At 31.2% G+C, this 26,504-nt stretch overlaps 1 protein-coding gene across 5 annotated transcripts in view; it reads right to left on the reverse strand.

The window, feature by feature from the left end:
- The window catches only part of LOC107452712 (transcription factor E3), a 112,348-nt gene that overhangs the window by 72,223 nt on the left and 13,621 nt on the right, over nucleotides 1–26,504 (reverse strand). The window contains exon 1 of one of the 5 annotated variants that reach the window (XM_071178977.2): nucleotides 6,016–6,089. The exons of the other annotated variants lie outside the window; for them this stretch is intronic. The gene's annotated coding sequence lies outside the window, so the exon portion shown is untranslated. Of the gene's footprint in view, nucleotides 1–6,015; nucleotides 6,090–26,504 lie in introns of those variants that run through there. 5 annotated transcript variants of the gene reach the window in all.

Raw genomic sequence — 26,504 nt, forward strand, 5'->3', positions numbered from 1 at the left:
AATACTTTATTTGGGCTATATTAAAACTGTCTACACATATTTTAGTTGAAAATTTAATTTTTGATTTTTGGTCAAAGATCATGGTCTTCTGGCCCACAGTGCATTGATAGTCTGGCTTTGGTTGTTATTGCAAATGCATAATTTTAAATCAAAATATAACGACTCATAATATTAATATATTTTGCAAAGAAATAAATTTAAAAAAAAAACTAATGAAATTATACTATATAATTTATGTCTCGAAATTATGCGAGAATTTCGATATTCCATGGGTTACACAGGAAGGGAAGAAAAATGCTCTCTTGCGTTTCTTTCAAAAAAGTTAAAACTGGTACACTAATTATTTTACTTTTTAAATTTTTTTGGGTTCGACAGCAACATTCGTGTTCCCCAAAATAAGTATCAATAATAAAAGTATCTTCATTTTTATCAGAAACTGTGTATTTGATAGTTAAATGGTAGTCACTTTTGAAAATAACTGTAACTTGAAGCGCTGATAGATAGATTCTTGATAGATAAAGCGCTGATAGAAAGAAGATTCAATGTAATGCTAATGTTTTTTATTTTATTAACTTATTATAAAAATTGCATTTTTACACGTTTAACCACATGAATATGAGCAATAACTTAATTAGATCAGCAGACAATAAACAAAGTTTTTTTTCTGTGGAAACCGCAGTAATTTGTTCTTATCAAAGAGCAGGCGATAAATTGCTTATGTAGCATTTCACTTCTTTTCCTATTCTGCTGACGGAAGGAAATGAGTAAAAAAATAAATCGGTAAATACCCTTTTTCGAAAAGTTACTTTCACTTTCACAGACGTTAAAGGATGTGATTAAAAGATAACTACACTTTTAATTGTGTGCAATTTTAGTTACTTCTTTTCATTTATTATTGTTTCTTAAAATTATTCTGAATTTTTAAGCCTTTCATATTGATGTCATATTTATTTTTCGTATTGTTATCTTGCCCGTTTGTGTTACCGTTTTTATTTTCTTACTCATTTTTAATACATTCGAGAACAAGAATTTCATAAAAATAAATTTTTTTAAATAAAATAACACATCGCTTTGGCCATACATTTCCGAAATGATCGAAGTTTATTTCATTATAGTAACCACTATTAATTTATTATTAGAACCATGGTAAACCTGTTAAAAAAAATTTTTAAATAGTCAAACAAAAAAGAATCGTAGGTATTCTGCATTTAGCTGAGTGGAAAATGTATACTTCGGGTCTTAAGCAGTTTATATATTCATTGAAAAAGAGGATAAACATAAATTTTTTTGAGGTAAACAGAAATTCAAGAGAAAATTCGGCGTCAATTATTTTTTTCTCGCTGTACTGATAAACGATACATGGCAATCTTTTCAGAAACATAGCTTGACAGCAAAACAATCTTTGGTGAATCACGTAACTAAACATCTAAATGTCAATCAGAAAAAAAAAAAAAAAAGACAATCTAAGAGGTTATTCAAATAAATAAATAATGTCAGAAAATAGCATTTCATAATATATAAATCACATTTCATTGTCTCTCTAATCTTAGATAAACACTATTTACTTCCAGAATCAATTTTCATTGCTCTAATCTTTATCTTGATAAAGACAGAGGAGTATAAATAAGTAATTGGTCAAAAAAAGATGTTTAGTGTTTGTGTTAAAGTCTGTTTTTATTTGAACTCTAATCTCAAAATATTTTGTATAGAAACAAGTAAAGTCTTTTCAGAGGTATCAAAAATGCCTTTTTATTTATTTTAATTATTTAATTAACAATTATTATTATCATTAATTATTTAATTAATATAATTAATGTTTTTATGCTTTTTTAGGGACGTGTCATTTATTTGCCTTCCTAACAACTTTCCAATTTTCAATTTAAATCAACAATTTAGAAATAAATATAGCGTCGGTGGTGACTAATGCATACATAATAAATTTATCGACAATTCCAACTGCGATAGTGAATTGTTCATATAACAGACTGTATAAGAAATGATGAAAGTTATTTTGCTTAAAATAGCAATTTCTTTACTCGCAAATAATTTTCGCTTGCATTTATAAAAATTTAATTATAAATAATGATTTTACAGTTTTGCAATTATATGAGATAGGAGTTTGAAATCATCGTACAGAGAGCAAGAAGCTGAATGATCTAAGTTGGAAGTCCTTCAGTCTGAAAGCTAGTGAAAATCTTGCATTCTTACCTCAATGATCACTTAGTAGCATGCAAAAAGGGAATTATTATTTCATGTAACTCGTTCAAAAAATAGGTTGAGGGATTTCTCCCGTTCTCACGATTGGTTAAAGGAAAAACTTAAAATGTTAATTCCGGCATTCCTTAATCTAAAGTTAGAACTAAAATGCCGGATGTGAATAATAAATGTAAAAACGAGTTTCGTTTTGAATAATAAACTAAAAAGAAGAATTTAGATAAAGAAATTACATACAAAGATTTGTAAAACTTTTTATGATACATACATATCCCCTCAATGAAATTAAATTGACATTTTTAGCACCCTTCATTGATTATATACTTTTTTAAATTTACTCAAGTAATCGAAGAGGTAGCCTGGGAACATGTAACCTACCTTTACATCTACAGTTTGTAAAGAGAGATTTTGTTAGATTGATTAGAGGTGATTTAGAGAATGATTCGTTGATTGGATTTCTCAGCAACACCTTCTGAGACGTATGGCAATTTCATTCTGCTACGCTTGTTATTTTAAACATAGAGCAATTTCTGTATTACAGCTTTTCTTTTTCAAACTTGAAGTACCAGTTTTTACGAATGAGAAACTGCCTTCTTTATTTAAAAATGAAATAGAAACTATTTAATCTAACATTATTACACTTAAAAGGGAAACTAGGGAAGTGTGACTCTCCAATTTTGAAATAAACCAGTGGGATGTATGCCTTATGAGGAATAATTTTAGGGGGAGACATTCGTTTCGGCCCATAGAAGGTCTTACGAGAGATAAAAAATAGTTCAATATATAGAAAAATTGGTATTTTATTACTTCAATGCTGACTATTAGTTATTGTAATTGTTTCATACTCCAATTAATTTGTAATTAATTGGATAATTAATTAATTTGCTAATTAATAAATTAATTAACATTCGTTTCGGCCCATAGAAGGTCCTGTGAGAGATAAAAAATAATTCAATATATAGAAAAATCGGTTTTTTATTACTTCAATGCAGACTATTAGTTATTGTCTCATAATTCAATTAATTTGCTAATTAATTGGATAATTAATTAATTTGCTAATTAATAAATCAATCAGAAAATTAATTAATTATTAATTGATTTGCAATTACATACTCCAATGAATTTGGAAAGTTTCTTGAAAAAAAAATTTTAAAAATTTGATGTCAATTTTTTTTAAAAATTAACCTAACAAATTTTTCTTAAAAACTACAGATATATAAAATTTTCGAAATCAATTTCGACAGTAAATATGCGTTATACAGTACGTGAAAGTACCACAAAATTAATTGGAGTATGAGACAATTGCAATAACTAATAGTCTGCATTGAAGTAATAAAATACCGATTTTTCTATATATTGAACTATTTTTTATCTCTCACAGGACCTTCTATGGGCCGAAACGAATGGTTCCCCCTAAAATTATTCCTCATAAGGCATACATCCCACTAGTTTATTTCAAAATTGGCGAGTCACACTTCCCTAGTTTCCCTTGTTAGAAGCAATGTTCTAAATTGAGAAGATTGTAACAAATGGGTAAAGGAATTAGGGGAACTGACAATACGGAATAGAATTCCATAAGTTCGAAATCTCACAGACAACAGAATGGATCTAATTTGCATGGTTGCTCACATAATGGATCAAAATTTCATGGATTCGAAATTTTTGTTGAGCTTGCGCGTGAAGTAAATTTAATTTTGAAATTCAAAAGCATGATGTGTTCCAAATATTTAAACCTACTTGTTGTAATTTAATATTACTATTCCTTAAAAAACTCCTTCTTAATTTTTCAGTTTTTATTTTGTTTTGAAATTGTTATTAGCTGTTAATTCTATTTATATACTAATAAAAATGTTTCTCCAAATTTCTCTTTACAAACTGTAGATGTAAAGGTAGGTTGCATGCCGCCTGGGCATGCGCAATCCCGACTGGGTCAAATTTTTATCGAAGTTGGGCTATCTACTTAGTTATTGATCCTTTGCGTCGATGACTATTTAGATTTGAAGATAATGTTGAAAACACTCAATTAAACGTTCCTTCTAAACTCTTTTATCTCTTCTTCAACAAATCAACAACTCTATTTATATTTCACTGACTCACATAAAAGTAAACAGAATTGAAAATATTTTTACGCATATTTATTTGGTGTTTTCGACTTTTGCAATAAGATACTCGCACTTCGGTGTAGAGTAATTAAAGACACTATTTATTTATTTATTTTTCGAACATCAACTACCAGTGCGTGCGTCTAGGGATTTTGGAATTTAATATGTAAGCAGCTGAAACATTTTATCTTAGCTCGTACGAATGGCATTAAACAAATGTTCGTTTCTTAAGGCAAATACCGTCGATTAGGAAAGTTGGAGTCAATTCCACTAAAGTGACACAAATTCATTTCATATTGTAGCCACTGAATATTCAATGGAAATTAAAACAATTTAATCGTAATTTTATTTTTATTTTATAACTGTCTTTTTGGAAAAACAAAAAAGAGGCAAACAAAGACAAGAAATGGATAAACGACATCAAGGATATTCCACTATTGCCAAGAACAGGTAACTCTCGACAAGGCAACTCTACCACTGAGGATATTTCACGTCACTGCTGTTGTCGGTGCAAGCCAGGTGCGGAATTTGTATCCATCAGCCATCGCTGGGATTCAAACCCGGAAACCTCATTGGGAGGCGAGCGCTCTATCCCCTGAGCCACCACGACTCATTTTGTTATTTCTAAACAACCTGATGTTACATCCTGTTCGATTACTAACAAATCTTATTAAAAACTAAATTTAAAAAAAATTCCGTTATTTATTTCTACTATATTAAGTAAAAAAATGCAAATATTCATAATTTTTATCATAGACTTTATGAATTTTAATTGTTTAAAAGCTAATGTGACATTCGGAGCATTTTATTCATATTAATCTCAATTACCTCAGAGCTAAGTCTGAAATATGAAATTGTTCGATTACTAATCTTTTTTAGAACAAAATTGTGAAGAAAAATTTTTTTCAGGAAATTTCGATTATAATCGACACAAAAAATGCTTTTAATTTTTATAATTTACTTTTAAAATTTTAATTATTTAAAAAATAATGTGACATCCGGAGTGATAATGTGACATTTATCCAAACCCATAAGAAAGTAAGACAAATTCAATGAACTAAGTACAGTGAAACCTCCAGGGAAGACCACATATATTTATGACCACATTTGGGGGGGGGGTGCGGAAATTTTTCCCATAGACTTTGTATTGAAGAGAAAACCTTTTGGAGAGACCATTAAAACCTCTCCCAGTGACCGGGCAAATATTTACACTCAATGTGGAAAAGGTCAAATAAGGAAACACGAAAAAATATCAAAACAAAAAATCAAATAAGTAGATTAAAATGCATTCTAAATATTTATGTGAGACTCTTATGTAGACAGTTCTTTTTAACAATACAGCCTCATGTTTCAGTCAGAGTGCTAAAGACGATGCTATCAATGATTTACTTATAGAGTAAATTTAAAACTTCTCTAATAAACAAACCTCTTCTCATCTTTTAAAACTAACTAATTTTTATGCTATAAAATGAAAAGCAACCATAAACAAAAACGTTATTGTTTATTTACTTAAAATAGCTTTATCATTCATAATTGGTAAAATTGTTTTTACACATAATTATATCAGTCGGGATCATTTTTATAGACGCTAAATTTTTATTCATCAATACGTCTTTTCATGACGCCAACAGAAGAGGCATTTCCACACCAGGAAAACGACATTGACTAAAAATAAAACCGTCTGCGAGAAATCACGTACCTTCGATAACAATTTTGAAGTCAATGGAGGTAACCTCTAAGAACGACCCATCTCCGTCAGCGACCATTTTAACTGTGGAACGGAGAGCGGTCGCTACCGAGAGGTTTCACTGTTCACAGAAAAATTTAAATTTCCTGTCGCGGTGATTCATAACAAAAATGAACCAGACACCAACAATAACCTAATCAATGTAGAAAAGAGACCTTGAAATGAGGTGAACTAAGATCATATTTCATTCACAATCACTTTTGAGTAGTATGAAGACAGCTGTCTTGATTACTCGATTGCACGCGTCCGAAAAATATGTTTTCATAAAGATTAGTGTTGTTGCCATTTAGAAAATGCCAAATAAGTGATTCACTCTATATTTTGATCGCGAGTAAGTTCCACGAATTGTACTGCAATGTTTATTTTATTATCATGCTATTATTCTTTACATTACCAATCAGGAAATGATTGAAATTATTAAACATTTGCGCTGTACAAAACTTTTAATGCAATTTTACTTTAACCCTTTAATGGGTCATTTATTTCTAGTAAAGGTAAATTAAATTATTTTTGGCATTGAAATTAATATGAGAAAGAAAAAAAGCTAATTTAGCTCATAAAAAATTTATGGAAATTTTAATGCCATTTTTTTTTTTTTGGTAGTAAGTATATTTTCCACGATCTATTAGGAACTTATTGACTTTTATTTTTCGTTATTTATAAAATATATTTTATAAATGCTACAAACCTCAAAAGGTATTATATAACTTTTATACGCTTTCTTAAACTAAAAAACGGTTAACAAATTTATTCAAACGCACTTCAAGAAAGCTGAAGTTATTAACAAATGGAAACCTAAACTAAAAGTGGTAAAAAAGTTTACCATGGACTTTAAAAAGAGGTGGTGAGTATACTTACCACCGCTTTAGAAAGGGTTAAAATGATACTTATGAACTAACTTGGAGCACCGTTTAGAAAACTGGTGAATCTGTAAAAAGTGGTAACAAAGCGAATGTAGTATTAACTCTAGGACACTGGTGTCTTTTATATATTTTTTTTCTCACGCTCTAAATACAATATATATATATCGGTACGAAATCAAGAGAATGTCGACTTTCACCGGTGAATGTCAACAATCTCATAGTCGCTTTGGTAAACGTTCGAAATATTTGTTATATCCGATTTGATATTAATTTATTCGTTGATATAATCATATTTATTCGATATTTTAATATCTACGGAAGATAGATTAGGAGAAACATAAGGGTTCGAAGTACTGATTAAATGTATACTGGGCAGTAGCACTTGACCTTGAAAAAACATTGATGTTAGGGCATACCGGGCAAATGTATACCGGGTAGTGGCACTTAATTAGACCTAGTATATATTTCGGTCATTCACAGTTTTATTATATATACATATATAGATATTGGTACTCTCTCATAAAAAAAACACTCTAACAGTTACTAAAAAAGTCTGTTAGTTTATCGGAATTATATTTGTACGATAAATCTATAATCCAAAAAGGTAGCTTGAAAATGTTTTTTCTTTCATTCGTATTCAAAAATTTACAAGAATTGACTTTGTTAATCTAATATATATAATTCTCTTACGTGGCTCCAGAATTTTGGCTGTATTTCTTTTCCACCGGTGGCAACGTTTGCTTTGCTTTGTTTACGTTACTATTTCTCTTACACGGCGAATCGACCCATGATTACCACTAAAAATGTCACATACATGCCAAATCTAGCTGAGGTGGCTCAACATATAGCGCTTTTAAAAACGGAAACTGAAATAACCAGTAAGCATCAGCTGCGGCAATCTCATACTATTAAACTAGGCAGAAGTGAGTAGTCTTTGTCGATAGATCTCTACTTTAGTATTTTGTCGAAAGCGCTTTTTTTCACGAATTTATATATTACGAATTTATTTGACGATTTTTGATTTATATTACGAATTATACTATAGCACATTTCTAATAGGTTTAATGAATTACATGTCATTTATTTGAATTCAAATTTATTTTAATGACTTAGTATTTACTAAAAAGATCCATGACTTTATTCTCCCCTTAAACTGGCATCTTCATTATACATGGGACATTCGAAATGAAACCTTGCTCTTGGTCAAATTCAGCACCCTCTGTCTTACCTGGTGTCATCTTTGAGTGTTATCATCTCAGTGAAACTTTGGTTTACCTTAGAACATTTTAATCTTAGAAGCACTTAGCCTTGAAAGGGAGACACTTGAACTTTTAGTCGACTATTTTATTTATTCTATTGGGCTTATTTTAGTCTTTTTTTATTTTTAATGTGATTTTTCATATTTTACCATTTGCTGTTTTACCTGACCTTACTTTTATATGTTTTTACCTGTATTTTTGACACTTTTATTGTCGGTTGATTTTATCCACTTTGATGTTTTAAGCACTTTTAATCTTTATTCTGTTTTATTTTTATTTTACTTTTTCGATTTTGGGATTTTTCCTATGTGTTTTAATCTTTTTAATTTAGTACTTTTACTTTTCTGTAGTTTGATAGTGTTTAGTCACGTGCAAACGGGTGAAACCCTTATCCGCAAACTCCTTCGGGGGTAGGTCGGTTACTATTGGTCTTACTAAAAAGATGTAATTTTTTTAAAAAAAAAGTTTTTATATGGATTTGAATGATTGTTTTGAATTCTTAGAATTTTGTGCATTTGCAATGCACCTAAGTTAGTAACGAGCGAAGCGAGCTTGGTTTGCGAAGAAAACCATATAAGATTGCGTAGCAATTTTCGGGGATTGGCGAGCGTTAGCGAGCAGGGGGCGCAGCCCACTAGTTGAAGATATTTCACTAGAGAATAACTGTTTCTCTTAGATGTTAGTAAATGCAAATGAGAAAATTATTTCTTGAAGAAGACCCGTTCTTGGAAGATTTTACCTTTAAAAAAGATAGCGGTGTGGCAAATAAGTATTCCAGGATTGTAAATCTATTATTTATAAAATCTTCTCATTTCCTCAACATACACAAATACAAACAAACATAACATTCAGTCAAAACACCAAATAAGACAAAAATTGATTTCGAGCGATGAGATGTGGAGTTGGATCCGAGAAGTAAAAATGGGAACACTACTTTTGAACACTGCTTCGAGCGAGAGAACAGTGTTCAAAAGCAGTGTTCCCATTTTCACTTCTCGGATCCAACTCCACATCTCATCGCCAAATGGCCACCACTCGCCAAGACAGGCGCGCCTAAGTCTCACAGGATCTCTAAATGTTACAAATTATTTCTTCTTGTGTATTTCCTTAAGAAATGTTTATTAAAATGGAGAGTTAACGAAAATTGAAATCTTACACTGTGTTTCATGTTGTATTTCATAACCATAAAATATTAAATATAATATTTTCACTTATTTTGACCGAAATTAATACGAAATAATGAAAATTATACGAGAATTTAATAAAAATTCTACGTCAAAGGGTTGATCTAGTCGATACGAACCTTTAGGTCACAGTGTATCCATTTTCTGTAAAAGTTTAAAAACTGGTAAAAAAAGATCGAGGAAACAATATCCTTTAACAAATCACTATCTTATAATAAAGATATTTGTAAATTATATATCTGATACAACTGAAGAACTTAGTCTTTAAAATTGAGTTGAAATTGAAGCCTATTATGCAATTCACGACAACTTGATGAGACAGTTGTTTAATTTTTCCAAACTGTGTCCCTCACTTGCCAATAAAAAATAACTATTAAGAAACAAAAATAGAATCAGTTGCATAAATGGTTAATTGCAGTTTGGGCATTTCAATCGGTCCTTTTCTGCAGATATTTAATTAAATTATCTACCATAATTATCCTTTAAAGTTTTAAAAAAAATCTTTAAAAATATAAAGCTAAATCAAAAGAAGAAACTGGAGAGTACTCAAAACAAATTTTTCAGATACATCACTGGAGCCCCCAGATCCATCAGAATGAAAGATCTAAGAAGAGATTTAAAAATCAACAAAATAGATGAGCATATAGCTGAACTATGTGCAAGTTTCTTCAGAGATGCACTCTCCTGTGATACATGCAACTACTTTAAAAACTTTGATTTAGAGCTGATCAAAGACAATATAAAATATAGCCCGGCCACCGCCTTTTTCCTATCCGATGGAGTTTTGACCCGTAAATTTTGTAAATACTTGTATATATTTATCATCATTATCATCATATATTATCATATATTATCATCATATTTATCATCATGTATATATATATTTATCATTTATCATCATGCATTTTTCATGTTCTCTGAGGCTACGTGGCTACTGTGCACCTGAGAAGCTCGGGGGTAATACCTCGAAGGGAGGTGAGACAGTCTCCCACAAAAACCTCTTCTCTCTCTTAAATTTGTTTGTTTAATCTCGCTACTTAATTTTAATTTTCACTCAGTAAATGTTACTGAACCCCAACTTTCACCATTCATTTGAAATTCGGCGATTTATTATTTATTCCCACTCAGATGAATTAGTTAGAGCCCCTGGCGGGGCTGATGCTAAGATAACCACCACATATGAGTATGAGTATAAAGCTAAATATATTTTAGATTAAAGGTTCAGTTTTGCAGTTTTGATTCTCCAAAAGAAAATCTTATAATGAACTAATTTTACTACCAGTTTTTATCTTTGGTAAAAAGAACTGCTATTAAAGGAGAAAGCAGTGGCTAAATGATTGAGACATCTCTGCACCTGGCTGTTGTGGTGGAGGAGTGTCAATTCATATGACATAATTTAGAAAACGAAAATGCTATTCTGTCTTAAATACCACCGGCTTCGTTTGCTAATAACTGGGCCCAAGTGAAATTTTTCCCGATTTACCTGGATTTTAAAACGCTGGATATCATTATTGCAATTTTCATTAAACGTAGGGTTATGTCTTTTTTTTTTATAAAAAAAGAAATGATTATTGAAATTGCGACCATGCAGAGTTAAAAATACGTTGAAAAACACTTCATCATTCAATGAATCGTAAACAATAGAACCGATAATAACATCTTATTTTTAAACCCAACTGTAAATGCATGAAACTTTTGCGCTCAAAATTCTTTCTACAAATGTAAAGAAAAAAACAGAGAAGCTTCAAATCATGCCTGCTAATTATTACACTTTTTACAAAATATTTTACGGAGAGCCTATTAAAAACTCAAATTTTCTGTCATTCTTCCAGGAACCAAGTGGCTTTTTATATAGTGGTGTGGAGAATATTTATAGTGATATATTTATAGTAGTTATATTTATAGTGAACAGTGGAAATATATTTAAGTATGGAGAATAATTTCGCATCAGATCATATACACCAAAACATAAACTTAGCTATCACTCGAAAAAATTTCCTCATACAACGTTGTAAAGTGGCTTACTCGTATAACGCATATAGACCATGAAATAACATTGGAACATAGCTCAAATCTCAAAGGGTTGTCGCGAAGCGGCATTAACTGATTCGTCGGATTGAGACATATTATGGGGGAATGTGTGAAGTGAGGGGAGAGGGGGTGCCAAATAGTAAAGTCATGATTGGGAAACCAGTCGGTTGAACATACGATGAAATCGATAAGAAATTAAACATAATTAAGATTAAACTAGATTCGAATATAATAGGATTTACAGGGGTCAGAATAATATTAACATTTACGCTGATGTAATGAAATAGAAAATACTAGAGAAAATATATGCAACTCCAGTAAATAGAGTGTTTACTAAACATTAGAGTGTAAAAATTTTAACAATCAGATGGGTGAGTAATTTATGGTACCAGAGAGCGAAAGGGATTAACATACTTCTGAAGTTTTAACCAAATCGACTGATATTTATGTAGTTATTGAATTGCCTTCTTGGAAAGAAACATCATTAAAACTTAGCAGACTCATTCTAGATTTTACAATCCACGGCCACGTGAAGTGAATTTCAACTTTTACATTAAATAAAACTTAAAATTGTCCCAATGAACGTGATCTCCTGCAATCATATAGCAAAGGGGAACACAAATTGAATTTGCTCCTAAGTGCTTTAAAACAGATGCATACGTTTGGTCTGGAACTCCTGTAGTTCTCCATAACTTTAAAATAAGTTTTAATATAAATAGATACCTTTTAGGTTTCCCATTACTATATGAAGATAATATAAAAAGTGAGCTGTAACCTAAAGCGTATCTTATTGAGATGGACTTTATAGAATGGGGATCTTTACATATTATCTTTAAACTTATCTCAAAGAGTATCTTATCTTTAAATATCTTATCGTGAAAGGGTAGAGCTTATCTTCAAGGAGTATCGCAAGTTTTGCAAAAATATAAAAGGTGATGGTGGTCTGTTTCTTACAGAAAATGAATGCTATGACCTGACGTGATGTATTATAGAAATAAAATGAAACAAATATTAGAGAAAAGACGTAAGATGTTTCGGTGGGAGATGACCTATAACGCAGACAAGTCGATTGACAGCGAATAATATCTTTCAGCTGTTCTATTCAGTATTTTTATATTGAATCACATAAGACACGTGTGCATTTATGCATTTAATGTGAGAGGAAAAGAAAATGATGTGTAATACTTCTGTTATTGCAGGTGAACGTCTTTTTTATTCTGGTGTTACACGTTCAGAGCAACTGTTACTTGTTTCAAACTGTTTCCTATATATCATCATGTTACTTTAATTCAAAGTGGGCAATAGAATGAAGAACAGTTCACTTATATTTTATAGATTAAATGGAAGGGACATTTAGACTTGTGTCACTGGTTTTTAGCAATTGTTGTATCGTTGGAACTGTTAACAAAATAGTATTCAATTAGTCAAAAGTTTAGTTAGTTAAAAGAAGTCAAACAAATTAAAAACATCTCTCTATTTTGAAAACTAGACTAAGTGAGATAGACATTTAGTCTATGTAATTTGTTTATAGCAACTGCCACATTGTTGGAATTCCTAAGAAAACAACATGTAATTTTCTTCTGAACTTATCTTAACAAAAAAAATTAAGAACATCTCCGATCTTTTTATAAATTTTTTAGTATGATGATTGTACTGAAATATTGAAATTTTTTGAATTGCATGAAAAGACATACTACTTTTTATTTAAAATGGGTTATTGAAAGATAATACTGGGGACATTTTTTTCCCTCCTGTTGTTGCTGTCTTAGGTCATTAACACGTTCACGCCGGGGTGACCCACCGGTGGGTCACGCTAGATTTTCTCATCTTGGCAGCGCACCGGAGTAAAAACTGATAACAATAAATTTCATTTTTCAGTTTTTTTCCGGGAATAATAAAAATCCATATTTACCAACTGTTTGCAACGGATACAATTTTTATATTGAATTGCTTCTTCGTCGTGATAAATTTCCTTACAGCGAATTGTTATTGTTGAGAATAGATTAATTCCTCCCGAATATTATCTAATATTGAAATAGTTCTTCTACCAGTATTTTCACTTTTCCCGGCGTGAACGTGTTAAGGCATGGGATTCGATTGTTCTTGTTTTCCTGTCGCGCCATCTATGGCCAAGAATTCGACTTCTGCCACATCCATACGTCACATATAGGGCGGACATATTCATACAACCATTCATTCTTTCACAGATCGCATTTTTGACCAGAACCAGAGAACGATCCATCTCCAATTCTGTACCCTCAGAAGTAAAATTTGTTATGAGAACAGGGAGGACATTGTGACCCTACAATTTAAGGTGCATCAGTCACCATTTACTACTCTCGATAGGCAGGAATTGTCGACAAACAACTTATTTTGTCATTTCAAAAACCCTTTTTTTTTAAACTTAATTTTTCGATGATTTTCAATAATTAAGAATACGTTTCTTTTCAAGTTTTCAATAATCATGCATTTGCTTTAATGAATATGAATAAAATAGTTTTTAATTCTGAAATATAGCTTGATATTGAGTGTTATGATTTATTTTTAATTAAATTTCCATTATAATTGTATTTATAAAATGTAATTTATTAATTAATTAAAGACTAAATTTGTTTTAAATATTTAAAAAAAGAAAAAGAAATCGATTTAAATTAAATAACTCTGATTTAAATCAAATAAATCGTATTTTTTTATATTTAGAATAAATAATCACGAATTATGCTTTAAAGGTCACTTTTCTTATACATTTTTAAACAGCACACGGCGGCTCAATTTAATCATAACCGCGACGGTTACGATCAAGAACTTGAACGCTCAACTTTTTATTCGCCAGAACAATCTAAGCTGTATCTGTCGTATCACGCGCTGTGCTGATTTATATTCACCTTCTTCATATTTTAATATTTCTCGATGTTTATAATATAAATTCTAATGATCAGTCTCCTGATCAACATTAACTAATCACCACAGGCAAGTTCCACCGTTGTATTTGTAAACATGTTTATGAAAGTTTAACTTTCATTTGATGTGTTTAAATAAGAGAAGTCTAATGATTTTATTGCTCTAATTTTTATCAAAATTATCCTTCGCGTAACTACCAGTCCATATTTTTCAACTTTCTACCACCAAGACTTACAATGGAATTTATTCATATTTATATCGAAAACATTGTTTGCGTTCACTTTTCTTCACACCATTTTGTCACAGTCAGGCTAGGGCAGTGTTTGTTAACCTTTTTGGTGTAATGGACCCCTTTTAAAATTGTTTAAGAAGTCACGCGCTACCCCCCTGTGAAAAAAATAATTGCAAAAAAACATCCATAATTAGAAAACATTTAATTTTATTATTTCAATAGTATACAAAATTTTTATAATTAAAATTTTGGATGTGAAGGCCGCTGCTGCTTTTCGTTAATTAATGAATTGAATTAGGGGATGGGTTCGACAAAGCAACGTACATATCATGTTCAACATTCAATCGATTTCGATGTTTTGTTTTTATTGTCACAAGTGTAGAAAATCCCACTTCGCGAAGATACATTGTAGCAAACGGAACTATAGCCGCCATAGCTCACTTTACAAGAAATGGGTAGGCTTCCAAACGTTTTAAAAATTAGGAGTAGTTAGCGGACCCCCAAAATATGACTCATGGACCCCTTAGGGGTTCATGAACCACAGGTTAAGAAACCCCGCCCTAAGACATATCATAGATGAAGGAGTGAAGTGTCCCTTAGGCAGTTAAGAGCCGTAAGCTCTTAATGTTGGTTTCAGTGCGATTCATGATGGATCAACATCATTTGATGATCATCATCATCCAACATTTTCCATTATGCTCTCATGGTTTTTGATATGCCAACTAACTTCCATTATTCCATGATAGAAAATGTTACTTCAATACACAAGAGAAGTTTGATTCTCGTAGAGACGAACAATTCATGGTGATCCGTGACGGTCCATCATAGTTCCAACTATACATTTCCATGATGGATTAATGAGAATTCTTGTTGGTTCTCAGGAATCAACTATCAAAAAAAAAATTTTTTTTACGTTGGCCCATCGTAAATCAGTCCAAATTCCTACTTTGGGGTGATGGTGGTTCATGATCGTGCCAACATTTGATTTTTAAGAAACTATTAAAGAGAACTTTAGATGGTTCAACATGAACAAACCATCAAAACAAGTTGCTATTCTTATGCCGAACCATCATAAGTCAGTCCGAATTCCTACATTAGGGTGATGGTTACTTATGTTGGTTACTGTAAAAAAATATAATGGTTCATGATGGATGGTTACCATCAAGACTATGTTGGTCCATCAATGGAAAAGCATCAAAAATTTTGACTTTGGGAAGACGGAAAAGAGCAAAAAACTGGCACGAAAGGCATTTCATTCGAGCATTTGTTTTCGAGAAACATTACATTTCTGTATCTACCGAGATTTTTTTTTTTTTTTTTTTACAATTATAACGTTTATATATAAAAATGGCTTATTTCCTGCGAAAAAGTAGATGTTGTTAAATAGTTTGAAGAAGAGAGTACATTTACTCTTCCTGAAAACAAAACTGAAATGCTTTTACTACCAGCTCTTTTGCGCCTCGCTTTCACCCATGTGGCAGTTACTGACAACGGAGAGGGGAGGGGGTAACAAAAAGTGTGTCTTCTGAACATTCTGGTTAAAATAACATTTGAATTCACAGATTAAATAAATTTCCGTATACATTTATTTTTATCAAAATAAAAACTAATCCAATCATTGTTATTGTTCGCAGATATAATTAAAACAAATACTTAAAGTTTATATTTAAAATTTACTTCATGACTTATGATTTTGTTTCTGAACTGTTAGAATGTGTACATGTTATTCGAGAAGTAGGGGCATAGTAAAAAGTGACACTTTGTGACCTAAAGAATTTGTGACATTATTTATGGATAACCCCCAACATAGAGCTATAGCCATTTTCAGCAAAATTCTAATCATTTGATAAGAAAAAATGAGAGTTTCAAAAAGTAGATAAAATTCAGCTCATTACTGATTACTTATTGTTTTTTTTAATGTTATCAGTGAATAAACGTTTTATAAAGATTGAAACAATTTTAGAATAACTGTAATTTATTTCATAGATTAACTACAAACGATATAAAGTTAATATTGATCGATTGATTCTTCGATCGCCAGTATCAAGCATGAAACGTTCCTGTTAAATTAAATACAAATAGTAAAAGTTTGATTACATTACTCTTTATTTACTTTATTCACTTATTCCCTTTAGTTTCATAACTCTTTATTTGCCGAATTGAATTTTTGTAGACACGTGAAAATGATGTTAATGAAAAAAAAGGTAACATCATTACCTATAAACCGAAGAATATTATTATTTTAGATTGCTTTGATTTTATTAAAATTACAAATTTCTAAACCAAATATAAACATTTGTTGTTGTTGTCACATGCTACTAAGGTAAGGGGTACGATTGTTCTTGTTTTCCAGTGGCGCTATCTATAGCCAAGAATTCGACTTCTACCACACAAAACACAAACAAACAAAACAAAAGTTGCTAATTTTAATCTCTTTTAATTAATATTTGAATTTTATTAGTCTCTACATTTTGCATTTTTAGTAGCCCCTGGCAACCCTGCTACCACAACCGCAATTGATCAGGGTGGTCACAACCGAAAGAAAATTTAAAAAGTGATAATAAATGTTTCATGAGGCTTTTGAAAATTTCAAAAGTTTTTATATTAAAAATAAATTTAGTCTGTTTTAACAGTTAGATTTATTTTTTTCATTTACAAATGTATTTCGGTAGATAGGAATTAGTAAAAACAATTTTTGTTTCTTCAATCTTTATTTACCACTTTTTAAATTTCTCTTAGTTGTGGCCTTCAATGTAAATTACAAAATTATACTTAGAAAATTAGTGACGCTTATAAACTGATCCAATTAACTCATTGCAAGCGAGTCACGTAAACATAATTTTTTGAAATAAGTGCAATCCATACGAAAGTTTAAAAAGTGGTAACAAAATTAATTCATTTCCACTCTGTTTTACAAAGAAATTATCCATTCGTGATTACCACAAACATAAATGATTCAGCATATATGTAATCAGCATTATAATCACTCGTCATAATTTTTTTTAAAATTGGTGTAACTATGGAGACAAGTTTGCTGAAGCTTTTATGAAGTCTAGCCAACCACTTTTTTAAAATTTCAATCTCTCAGAGCTGTAATGCATTTTTCGGAAAAGCTACCTGCATGCATTATGTGTTAAATACCAAAAACACTTACATTAACTTTTTCCATCAGGCTAAAGGTTGGTCACTTAGTAATAGATTTTCACGTGAGAAAAATCATACAAATATATTCCTCACATCATATTTATAACAAGAACAATTATATTAGATTCGAAATTATTCTTTAACCTTTATTTGCCGAATTAATTTTATTTCACGATGCCATGACAAATAGTGGTAGCTTATTTGCCTTTGAACTAAATGCATAGTTGTCGATTCTTCCGGCTTTTCCAGATTTTATGTTTACATTTAAAGGGAAAGTAAAACTTTAGCGATCTATTTTATTCTTAAATTTAATCACCACTACAAAAAATAAAATAAACATATAATTGCATGTTAATTTTATCAACCCCAGTGGGTAGCTGCCGTGGGGTTGATAAAATTAACATGCAATTATATGATGAGCAACCCCGAAACGAGCGGTACTACCAGGATGCCTCGGTCGGCGTTATAACAGAGGCAATTTTTTCTTTTAATATCGGGTAAATAGTTGTGTATGTTTTCTATATTATTTTCTATTTTATTACACCAGCGTAAATGTTAATATCATTCTGACCCCTGTAAATATTATTATATTCGAATCTAGTTTAATCTCAATTATGTTTAATTTCCTATCGATTTCATCGCATGTTCAACCGACTGGTTTCCTAATCATGACTTTACTACCTGGTGCTTGGCATCCCCCCTCTCCCCTCAATTCTACTCCCACTTCACATATTCCCCCGTTATATGTCCCAAAAATTCGACGAATCATTTAATGCTGCGAAAGCTATAGTAAAATATAAAAACATATTTGTTTTAAATTGATTTTTCCATTTTCATTTCACAACCAACCCTGAAACATTCTTGGAAGTAAAAGCTTATGTGCTCTTTTAGAAAACATTCATTTTATATAAGTAATCAAATATTTTTTTTTTCTTTGTATTCTCATCCATCTTAAAGGTAATTACATTCAGGTCGTGGCTTCTACAGCGACTGGAATGCAAATTAAAGGAAAATAAAAAATTAAATACTTTGTATTCTGGACAAAGATGCATTTTATAAGCCACAGACGCCCTATACAAATACAAATGTTTAATCTGCTATTATATAACGCAAGGATGACAAGTTGAAAAAAGTGGAAAAAGAAGAGGCTGGTTTGGATGTTTGTTTCTTCCAACCCAAGTAGAAGAAACACTTTTTTCGAAGATAAATAGAAAAATATTTCATAATTGCAAACTAGTTAAAAAAAATTAATAAAATAAATTTCCACGCTATTTAATTTTCAATTTCATTTTTAATCAAGTAAAAACTAAAATTCGGAAATTGGAAAGAATTATAAATTTAATGTAGTTTTAAATTTTAAGAAAATGAGTATAATAAAACCAAATTTTGTACTGAAAGAAATCTTTTTAATATCAATAAAATTTTATTAGTAAAAATTAAATTAAATCATCACCTATTAAACATGCATACTACTACAAACTACAAATTGAATTCACAATTATAAATAGCTAATTTTTATAATCAATTGCTATTAACCCTTTGCACTCTGTCACCATTCTAAAATTAAAACTTTTTATACCTTAATAATAAGTAACACTTCATCATTTTAAGAATATAACCTTTTTCTTTGTCGTTGGCAGATTTTTGTCAATCTCGTGTAAATATGTAAATAGTTGCATACATTTCCTCTATTTTATTACAACTGCGTAAATGTAAATATTCTGACACCTGTAAATATTATTATTTTCTAATCTAGTTTAACACGTTGAATGCCATGGGTGTCACCGGTGACCGGCACTGAGTTTGTTCGAAGCACCACGCGGGTCACCGGTGACCGGCACTGAGTTTGTTCGTAGCGCCACGGGGGTCACCGGTGATCGGCGAAGTCACGATTATTAGAAATACATAATTCGAGTAAGTCTTTGAGGCTTTTAATTTTAATGCTGCAAATAGATTTTACACACTTATGTATAAAAATAAAATAAATTATAGTAAAATTGCTATTAAAAACAGCAGATGTCAATAACTTTAAACTTTCTAATATTATACTACATTCGTTTATATTGAAGCTATTATTATAATACAATACTTATTGCTCCTCAGAAGGAGTGAGCTGTTTCAGAGTGGGGTTTCATATGAACTTTTACATCATTTTTATGTAGTGGTGTGAAAAATAACTTTAAATCAGATTTTCTTAAAGTAAATAATCATTCATTCAAACATTAGGTTCTTCTTCTTCCATTAGCATGACAGCACTTTGTGGGCCTGAGCCTTCTCTATAAACCTTCCACCATTCTGCTCTTTTCTTTGCGATTGTTTTACAGTCAGTAATTCTCAGGATTTAAAAATTTTCTTCCACACAGTCAATGAGCCATCTGATCGTAAGCCTACGTCTAACTCTAGTTCCCATTGGTTTGTAATTGAAGATCTAAAATGCCAAGGAAGAAGGGATCCATTCGACAGATGGGACCCGCAAGCTTTAAGCGACTTATTTAGATAGATTTGTTGATATCAGCTTCCTTGAATAGCCTATTTTGAAAGTATATCGTTATCTCCATTTATAGTACCAAAAATTTTTCTCGAGGCTTTTCTCTCAAAAACAGCGAGCAAGGTCTGTTTGGGGATTTAGATAAAGTCCATGTTTAGGTTCCGTAAGTTAAGACAGGTCTAATGGTTGTTTTATATAGCATTATTTTGGTTCATCTTTTAATTAATTTTGAGTTTAGAAATGTTCTTAAGCCACGAAGACATCGATTAGCTGCCATAATGCGTCTCTTTTTTTCTGTACTTATATCGCTTAGGCATTACTATTTGAACCAAGGTAATTGTCAAGAAGTTCGAATTTAGAATTTCCGGTTTTTAAAAATTTTGTACTTTACAGGTGCTTTAATAATTGGCATGCATTTGGTCTTGTCTTCCTTAACAGCTATAGATGCATCTTTTTTGAAGAACTCCTAAACGTTGTACCTGCTTTTTTTTTGTCCGATCGGTTATTACCAAATCATTAGCAAGAGCCATAAGCTTAGCTACAAATTGAATAAATTTTCCCAAGCAGCCCTGTAATATTCAAAAGCTATTAATGATAGGAGTTGCAGATTTACAAAGTTACATCCAGAAATTCTAGACTCCGGTTGCTGCTATGGTATGAAGATTTTTTTTCTTCCAAGATTAGAAAGTTAGAATTAGATGTTAGAACTAATGGCAAGATATTAAATGTAATATAAATTATTGAATTTGAAAATAAAAGTACATTTATGTAAAAAATTGAATAATTGAGTTATCCTTCTTTGTTTCGTGTCTACAATTTTTTTTTCGTGACGAAAAATAGATGTGGGATTAAAATAGTGAGGTATAACAAAAAAAGTTTTCGAAAACGCCCCTATAAACAATTGTATAACAAATTATATAACGATTCAATAAAAAAATTGTTTGTCATGTTTATCAATTATTATTTAAGAGAGATAGATATGTATTGTTATGTAATCTTTCATGTATTTAACAATTCTAGAAACACCAAAGCATCAAAAAAAAAAAAAAAAAACTGAAACCTTGACATTTATTTATTTTTTCATAAATTAAAATTGAGACAATCTTTACACGTGTAATCAGAAATCTGAGCGCTGCTTGAATCCGCGTCAAAAGTAGTAAAAAAGAAAATCCCAAGGTAAACCGGCTTAACAATAAATGCATCAATTAAGGGTTTAAACAACGTTGATAAAATTGCATTCTTAACTAACTGGAGCTTGCTTTTCAATCAGGAAGCCGGAATAATTGTAAAATGTAGCTTTAAAACGTAATAATCTAACGATAACTCGTTATTAACCAAAGTTCTCATAAAATTTTCTTTTCAAATGATAAAAACTGGTAACGTAAATACTTGAAATTTATTGTAGAGAAATAAGACATTCGCCTTTACCAAAATACAGTAAAACCTCTATCGATCGTTTCTCATTTGAAACGATAGATACGGGAAAACGATAAATGTTAGATCAACATAAAATCTAAAGTAATGACTTGAAAATGTGTAAAAAGTAAAAAAATAAAAAAAACGACTTGAAAATTAAAAAGTTTAATTCGTGTAGGAAAAAAAAAATATTGAGTGTAGAAAAAAAAAATATCGAAGAAAATTATATCTATTATTCAAAAATATTAGTGCACAAAAAATTTACACATTTATAAGTTTAAATATTTGAAAATGTTGGTTTGAATACAATCTTTTCCTCTCAGCGCAAAAATTAAATTTCTTTTTGCAAATGTTGACAATGGTTGTGAATAGAGCTTTCGCCTTCCAATGAGGTGAACCGGGTTCAAATCCCAGCGATAGCTGGTTGATACGAATTTCGCACCCGGCTCGTACCGACAACACTGCTGACGTAAAATATCCTCAGTGGTAGATGGAACAAAAGTTAGAGTCCCTTTGCCGTCACGCTAACCGTGGGAGGATTTCGTGGTTTTCCTCTCCATGTAACGCAAATGTGGGTTAGTTCGATGAAAAAATCCTCCACGGAGGCAAATTTCTCCCACTACTTGATCCAGGAGTTCTCTTGTCTTCTGGATTGGATTCAAAATCGCACGGATGCGGAGTTGAACATTAATTATCGCAAACTGTAAGTTTGGTCAGCTGTTCAACGACGGTTGTAAAAAAAATTGTTGTGGATAGAGCCGTGGTGGCTCAGAGGACAGAGTGCTCGCCTTCCAATGAGGTGAACCGGGTACGAACCCCAGTGATGGCCCGCACCGACCACACTGCTGACGTAAAATATCCTCAGTGGTAGATGGAACAAAAGTTAGAGTCCCTTTGCCGTCACGCTAACCGTGGGAGGATTTCGTGGTTTTCCTCTCCATGTAACGCAAATGTGGGTTAGTTCGATGAAAAAATCCTCCACGGAGGCAAATTTCTCCCACTACTTGATCCAGGAGTTCTCTTGTCTTCTCGATTGGATTCAAAATCGCACGGATGCGGAGTTGAACATTAATTATCGCAAACTGTAAGTTTGGTCAGCTGTTCAACGACGGTTGTAAAAAAAATTGTTGTGGATAGAGCCGTGGTGGCTCAGAGGACAGAGTGCTCGCCTTCCAATGAGGTGAACCGGGTACGAACCCCAGTGATGGCCCGCACCCACCACACTGCTGACGTAAAATACCCTCAGTGGTAGACAGATCGTAGTTTAGAATACCTTTGCCGTCAAGCTAACCGTGGGAGGTTTTCTTCTCCTTGTAACGCAAATGCGGGTTAGTACCATCAAAAATCCTCCTCGAAGGCAAATTTCTCCTACTACTTGATGCAGGAGTTCTCTTGTCTTCTGGATTGGGTTCAAAATTACAAAGCTACGGAATTGAACGTTAGTAGTTGTAAACTCAATAAATTGGATCGGCTGTTCAAAGACGCTTATAAAATAAAATGAAATGGGTGTGGATTCATTACGGCTTATTCATCGGTATTTTTACACTTCTACAGTTTCTGCAACTGTCTCTTGGAACCGACAACGCCACAAGTTTCAACGTTTTCACAAAACTGCACTAAATCCTTATATTTTCTTCATCTTTAGCATTAGGAGATGCTATTATTTCTGAAACATAGATGCGGGAATTTTCTAGTTTCAAAAATGATCTAAATCATTAACATTATAAAAATTTGTTACGGGACTATTAATTCAAAACGATACGTACCGAAAAACGAAACAATGCGGGAATGATGGATCTAGGTTTGTATTTCAAAACAAATAACTTTTCTATTAATTTGGAAATAATGACACAACAATATTTTTTATAGATAAAGTGGTAGATAATGAGCACCCTAATTTTACTACGTTGATGAATTTAGAAACAACATCGAGACATAAACTTTCAATTACCTTACACTTAATATTTAGAAGCCTTATATTTACCGGAAAATATTTCAGTGAAACAGAAATCAACATTTGCTAATAATTTATTCAGAATCAAATTTTACATTTTTAATTCATTAAAATGTGTGTTTTTTCGTTTTGTAAATCCATACAAGCGAAAATGGTTTTAGTTGGAACTTTCATAAAAATTTTACGAAAAGTGTTAGTTTACGATTGTCTTGTATTTGATTTACTATTTCTGACCCCCAAAATATAGGGGGCAGCATCTATCAGGGAAATATAGTCACCACAGTTTGGTCAGAAGAGCGATCAGAAGTTTGGAACCTTTAATGTTAATTTTACTTTTGCATATTTCGCCATATCTCGAGAAATTTTTAAGTGAATTAAAAAAAAATTGTACAAAATTTTAAAATTCATCTATTTAAAGATAATTCCATGTGAAAAATAAATTTAAGCAAACATTTATTATTTTTATTTGTTTAATAGTAATCGAAAACTTTTTTGAATTGTAAGGTATGCAATTTTTTTCACATCATTTTAAAGTACGTAAATTAACATGGCAAAATACGAAATTTGAATGAAGTCGTTTGAATAGTTTCTGAGAAATTGAATTATAAAAAAGTCGTATATTCAAAATTCAATGTCTCAGGAACTATTCAACCGATTTTGCCTTGTAAAATTACTTTAAAATGAGGCAAAAAATTGTATACATTGTATACAAAATTGTATATTTATAATTGTATACAAAAAATTGTATTCAAGCATTTTTTTACTATCATTAAATAAAATAATAAATATTTACTAGAATTTATTTTTTGGGTAGAATTATTGGGTGGATGAACGAATTTTACAATTGAGTGTAAAAATTTTCACTCGCTTAAAAAGTTCTCGAGATATGGCAAAATATGCAAAGAAAAAAATTAACATTAAGGGGTCCAAACTTAGGATTGCTCTCTCGATCAAACTATGGGGACCTTATTTTCCAGATTGCGGCTACTACCTATATTTTGAGAGTCAAAAACCCGAATCCATTGAAAAAAAGTATGTTTATTCAGAAAAAAGCATGCTTTTGTGTCTGATTTAGTAACTTTTGTCTGATTTAGTAATTTTGAGTCTGATTTAGTAACGTTTGCACTAACTAATTAGCATATTTAAGGTCACCCCCTCGAACCATTTAAATTGAGTTCTAGAACGCGAATATCCTATCAATAGATCAAGTTTTTTCAGGAAGGTTCCTTTTTTTGGCGCACTGTACATTTATTTTCTAATTTTTAATAAATTACTGCCGAAAAATTTTAGCGTTAATGAGTTAAATTAAATTTGATGAGCAAATGATCAGACCTGATATATTTCCACTCAGCACGACCTGAAAATTATTTTAAAGTGGTTGCTAAATTCGGAAAAATATACATGCTTCGGTAACATATCGGTTAAAATAATTTTTCGTAGCGTTTATAGTGGCAGAAATGCCAACTTGCCCCGGACAGCGGATAAATATATTGGAGTGGTAGTCTTTTAATGTATTATTTTTGGTTTAGTAAATACGATTTATCGGGCTTTTTACTTACCACTACTTTTAAATAGTTCAAAAGCTTATTTAAAACGCCACTATAATAGATAAGCTGATTAGAGCATTTGAAAACCTCTACACATAAATTAATTTAACATTCATATGCAACGCCACTCTGTTCTAGCTGCCTCGTAGTGAGGCTTTTGAAATGTTGACAAAATTAACAAAGATTCCGAAAGCTTTGGTTATTAAATGTTTACCACTCTATAAAGTATTTTACAAAATGCGTAGTAGTTGGCATCTCTGTAGTACAGGCCTGCCAACTACTACGCGTTTTGAAAAATATTTTATTGAGTGGTAGATATTTAAAAACCAAAGCTTTCGGAATCTTTGTTAATTTTGTCAACATTTCAAAAGCCTCACCACGAAAGAGCTGCAACAAAGTGGCGTAGCTTATTAACTTTTAAATCATTTATTTATATGTAGTTGTGTGGATAACAAGTTTAAATGAATAAAAAGAATACATTAACTTAGCTACCACTAGAATGAATTTTTACAAAAGGCTTAGGAAGTTGGCTACCTTGGTAGTAGTGTGTAAACTGATTTTATAAAACTAAAATGTTTTCGCAATACGCATATGGTGTCAACTAGATGAGGAAGGAGAAAATACAGTACAGAACCCGTTATCCGGAAATCAGAAAACCGGGAAACCAAAAAACCGGAACGAAATTCGATAAATTTTCCAGCAAATTTTTTAAAAAAACTTTTTTTTCCTCATAAGATTTTGGGATTTTTCTTTCTTTTTTGAAAGATGCTTAGCTTACCATCATTTCAGAAATAATCATTAGTGTAATACCTCATCGTTTTTTCTTATTTTTAAGATTATTTCCAAATATTTTTTTTTTTTTTTTAGTTGGGTTTAACACTAAAAAAACGGCTTTTTGTAGCGATTCAGAAAACCGGAAAAATCAGTTATCCGGAATAGCGATAGTCCCGATCGTTCCGGATAATCGGTTCTCTACTGTACTTTCTCCATACGTATGTAGTGACTACTAGATGCGCAATGAGATAATGCTTTCTCAATACGCATATAGTGTCAACTAGATGAGCAACGAGAAAATAATTTCTCAATACGCATGTAGTGTCAATTAGATGCGCAACGAGAAAATAATTTCTCAATACGCATGTAGTGTCAACTAGATGCGCAATGAAAAAATTCTTTCTCAATACGCATGTAATGTCAACTAGATGAGCAATGAGAAAAAATTTTCTCATACGAATATAGTGTAAACTAGATGAGAAAATGTTTACTCAATACGGATATAGTGTCTACAAGATATCGAACGTCAGTAATACTATATTTTCTGTAATACTTATACTATACTTATATACGATACTTTCTTTAAATAAATATACATTTTCTTGGCAGATGCAGATTACTAATTAATTGGTTTCCCTGAAAAAAGTG

Source organism: Parasteatoda tepidariorum, chromosome 6 (assembly GCF_982258835.1).
Source record: "Parasteatoda tepidariorum strain Cologne lab strain chromosome 6, Ptep-v5.0, whole genome shotgun sequence".
NCBI lineage: Eukaryota > Metazoa > Arthropoda > Arachnida > Araneae > Theridiidae > Parasteatoda > Parasteatoda tepidariorum.